Source organism: Leucopleurus acutus, assembly GCF_964270905.1.
Source record: "Leucopleurus acutus genome assembly, chromosome: 19".
Classification (NCBI taxonomy): Eukaryota; Metazoa; Chordata; class Mammalia; order Artiodactyla; family Delphinidae; genus Leucopleurus; species Leucopleurus acutus.
In genome coordinates, this window is record NC_139161.1 from 28,152,148 (window position 1) to 28,157,048 (window position 4,901).

Below are 4,901 nucleotides of genomic sequence, written 5' to 3' on the forward strand. Positions count from 1 at the left end.
CTCTCAGGGCCCGCCCACAGCCCCAGTACCGGGTTGACCCAGCATTAACCTCTGAGGGTGGCGTGCACTACCAAGAAACGCAGGAAGGTATCATAAAGGGTGGGGTGCGAGTGCGCGTGAGCGTTTCTTTGGAGGGCATCTATCTTCTGACATAAGACTGAGGCCATGACAGAGGAAAAAACACACTATCTCGGAAGTGATTTTGGCTGCAGGACCTGGATCCACTGTTATCTGATATCTCTTGACATGCCCATGGATGGGATGGGAGTGGAGAGTTCGGGTGGTGAGGTCTCTCCCGCAGGGGAAGTCGGGGTGGGAGGGGTCTCTGCACATCTTAAGAGTCCTGGCCTTGCAAGGGAGCTGAGAATCTTGTTTTGGGAGCAGGAGGCCCATTCCTTTGGCTTCCGGAGATTCTGTGAGACCACCTGAGAGGTGGGCTCAGCTAAGCCACGAAGCCCTTCTGGGAGAGGAGCGCTGACTGCTCAGTTAGTGGCCCGGAAATTGATCCCCGGAGCTCTGAGGTCTGAGGGACAATTTTTAGAGAGAGAGTCATGGGCGAAGTGCCACCTGATGGGTATTAAAACATTGCTTTTTCCTTCAAGAGGAGGGAAAACACAACCAGTAGCATCTCTGGCATCATTCAGGTTTTCTTATAACGTACAAAGCCCTTCCCCCTCCGTCCCCAGTATACAGCCCCTCGCCCTCTCTGGTGCGCAAGACTCACCTCTCAGGCCCCATCTGCGTCCTACGACTGGCCAGTAGGAAGCACACTTGACCTGGCAGTGTCCCCAGGAGACCACACTGGAGCTGCTGCCCAGCAGCTCTAGAGCCCGTTCTGCTCCCAGAAAATCCTCGCCTCTGGAGCAAGAAGGCCCAACAGAAATAAAAATGAGAACTCAGAAGACATTCATTTCTTCCAGTGAATTCAGCCAGTGAGCTCAGAGGAGCAAGGATAATTCTTCTCCAGGGAGGTGGATCTCGTCCTCAGCTCAGCTCTTTAGCATTGAAAGTCACCAGACCGTCCCTGTGGCTGGTGTGAACTCTGTAATCAAATTTGGGAAATCACTAAACTCTTTGCATGCTGAATAGCTATTTATATATTATATAAATAAATAAATAAAATAAAATATATAAATATATATATCTCACAAATGCAGGCCACATGTCCAATTCAGCTTTGCTTTTTTACAAATGAATAAACTTAATAAAATGAACGTTGGAGAGGGTGTTTGGAAAGACATCTATTTAAATCTTTATTACACATTTGATGTTAAAAACAAAGAATGGTTTAGATAAAACATACAAATAATTATATATAAACACACACACACTACAGATTACACTTTATTAGAAGACACATTAGCTAACGGGATATGGAACTTCAAGTGTTTTGTTATATAGCATGGACATTTTATTTTACATATCAGAACATAAAGCCATTTTACAACTGTGAAGTGTGTGGATGCTTTTTACTCCTGACTTGTCATTTCCTGGCTCAGCAATGGTCTCTGCTTCCCCTTTGCTCATATATTTTCTCAAGGGCCAGGTGGAGCCTTTAGTGCCTCTGCGCATTTGTTCCATGGAGCCTCTGAGCTCAGAGTGAAGTCATTTAGGACCAACGGAGCAACTGTACCTTTGATCTCATGCTACTCCCCAGACGATGGACCTGGATTCCAGGGCCCACAAAGACCCCAGACGGGCAGGGCAGACAGTACGCAAGAATCTGTCACCTTTTAGTAGTGGACATGCAACCTGGTGGTTTGGGGGAGATGGGCTCCCAGGTGGGGAGTTCTTGGTGGGATTTGTGCAGCTGCCTCAGGGAAGGAACTGAAGAGCAGGCTGGAGTCAGAGCCCAGGGCTTCCTGGAGCAAGCAGTCAGCTATGTGAGCCCATCAACCACCTGCACCCCCAGGGGAGGAATCCAGGCCTGGCAGAGACCTCCGCTTGTCTACTCCTCTGCCAGCTCCCTGACGTTGGCCTCAAGATGGGGGTGGGATAAAAGGAGACAAAGTCCAGTCCAGGTTCACCCTCCTAGATGAGAAGAGAAGCTGGTGTCGGAAGGCATGTTGGGTCTCCCTCCTCACAACCCCTTGCCCCTTGCCCCCTCCCCTCATGGTTCCTTTTCCAAAGCTGCTCCCTGTCACCCACCATCTCCAGGAGGGAGCCATGAGAAGAGAAGGCAAGGGTAAGGGATGCCCTTTCAAGCTGGTCCTCACCAGGATTAAGATGAGATTTCCTGCTGGGTAAAAAGTCAACCTTGTCTCCTGTTTCCCCAGGGTCCTGCCCTTGTGGCCCTGGGTTGCTCTCTGGCTGGACTCCTCCCTGCAGAAGGAGGCCAAGCTCCTTTTTTCCCTTTGCTGTCGGCTCCCACCTTGGGCTTGTTGGTCACAGAGAAAAACTTAACTTGGCTCAGGAGACAGGGAAGAGGGGGGTTCTTCCTAACCCACACCTGCACCGCTCTTTTCTTTCTGGGTGAAGACAGCATTCTGGGATACTCTATACCTTCTACAACCACGTGTAGGGGGCTGGGAGCTAGATGTATGTTCCCAGGCTCTCTCCAGACACACAGTTGCCTGACTTGGAGGTAAAGAAAGCCGCTTCTTAAGAGAGATGTTGTCTTTAGGCAGCCCGCTGCTTCCTACCAACTTTCTGGGAATCATGAGGTCCGTGGGCTTCCCCAGCTGGACATGGCTAGAACAGGGCCTGCAGTGGGATTTGTGGAACTTTCCTGCCCCTCTGAATCAACAAGTCAATAAAAAGGGGGCACATGGGATACCCTGGAACAAAGGGCACCATTCAGTAGCGCCAACAGGTCATACATCATGGGGCCAGAAACCTGCCACATGAAAAGTGTCTGCTGCTGCTGTGCCCTGCCTGGGAAGGGAAATAAGAAACGATGAACGTTCAACTGTGAGCCATAGGCAGGCCGCCCCCAGGGCTCTGCCCTCAGCCCAGGGCCAGGCCCCTGGAGTAAGCTGGACTAGGCTCCCAGCCGCAGCTCAGCCACCCAGCTGCCCCTCCAGTGACAGAAGAGCCTGGAATAACCAAAGGGAGAATGAAAAGAGAAGCTGGGTCAGACTGACAAATTGTTAAAAAACCAAACCAACTTCCAGCCTCTACTGGGCCTCAGGGGGTCAAGAGGCCTCGCCTCTCCCCACTAATGGAGCCTGCTGGAGGAGTAGCAGTCCCAGCCCTGCAGTGTCTTATCTTACAACATAAAATTAAAACCCACTTAAAAGGCCGGAGGGCATGTTAACATTCCCCCTGCTGTCTAATTGAAGTAGTTCCCAGCGCAAAGGATTTCACTTGAAAGATGTCTCCCTCCAAGCCCAGGTTCTCCTGCTTGGCGGCCTGGGGAAGGGGGTGGGGAGAGAGAGGGCATCATTCCAAAAACCAGCAGGAACTTAGGCGGGAAAAGCGCGGGTCCTGTTGGCCGCCCGCACCCTACAGGCGGCAGGTGGCGACGGCAAAGGTTAGGACAGGCTGGATTGTTTTGTATTTTTAAAAATCTGCAAATTCATTAGCAGCTATGTCAGCAGAGGCCAGACTCCTGACAAGAAGGCCTGGTAATGATTCAAATGCGGTGAGCCCCACAGCAAAACCTGGCAGTTCCCGAGGCCAAGAGATTTCTATTCGGTCCCCCGACGAAGCCCTCCTCCCTCCTATGCAAATATATTACAGGTCTCCAAGGCATACGGAATCAATCAGGGACATCCTGTAAAGGTGATGAACTTGCACTGGCCATCCTGAGTAATGGGAACCAGTCAGCCTGAAGCCCGCTGCGACTGAAAGCCAAGGTGACAGCTATTAAGCAATTGTGTGCAGAACAAAATGGCAAAGGGGCCGGGTAATCAATTCAATTTCGATGGGCAACCCAAGCAACTGCCGCGTCTGTCGCAGCTGATTAGAGAGGGCCCTGCTGGAGCTTTCAGTGCGAGCCCATCACAGATCAGAAACAGGCCCGGATGAAAAGGGAAAGAACCGTCATCCTGAGGAGCAGGCGATGAAGGACTCTGTTTTATGTGACGGTGTTCTTCCTTCTCTCCTTGAAGAAAGAGTCGAAAAAAAGCCAGCAGTTTGGAGATTAGATAGTTTTCTTTTCAGCCATTTATCATTATGAAGGAAAGTAGACAGGGCAGGGGCAGAAAAATCTCCAGTGGGATTTCTGCGAAGTCTCACTAAGAAGGACCAGGTTTACACTTTGCCGCTCAAACAGCCCCTGCTTATTACCACAGCCTGACGGGGTCTGCAGAGCGTCCGGAGTCCCTCTTCTCTAACAAGAGCAAACAGGCCCAGTGCTCTCAGGAGCACAGAAATTCTCCTGCAGAAACCCCAAACCGCCAAATTGTATCGTTTGTGAAAATTAAAGCCTGAGTTGGAATCATGGGGAGAGGAGGAAAATGGGAAAGGGAAAGATGAGACAGGGTCATGCAAAGTCCCAGCTGGTTATGCCCGGCCGGGGCCCCCCAGTTACCTGGACCCAGCACAGGGCAGGAAGGACCCTGCCGTGCGTGTCCGCGGTCCGCGCGGACCCCAGGCCGATGGTGAACCCTGGCAGCCTGCTCGAGAATTCTAGGCTCGTGCTTGGTTCTCGGGAGCTGGGGTTTGGGGAAGGTAGAGAAGGGGTACCCACAGGCACAGAAGCCGGGAGAGACCAGCTAGCGGACTGTGGAGGGGACAGGAGAGACTTGTGAGCAGATGGGAAGCGATGCAGAACCAGGAGGGGCAGGGTGCTCTTGGAGCCCAGGGCGAGGAGTAAACATCCGGGGCAGGGTGGTGAGGAAGGAGGAAGGGCTGACGTGGAAAATGAGAGCCATGGGTGAGCAGATCATTCTTAAGAGAAGGATGGCAAATGGATAATTAACCTGAACAAGACTAACATCACTAATAACCGAAAATGC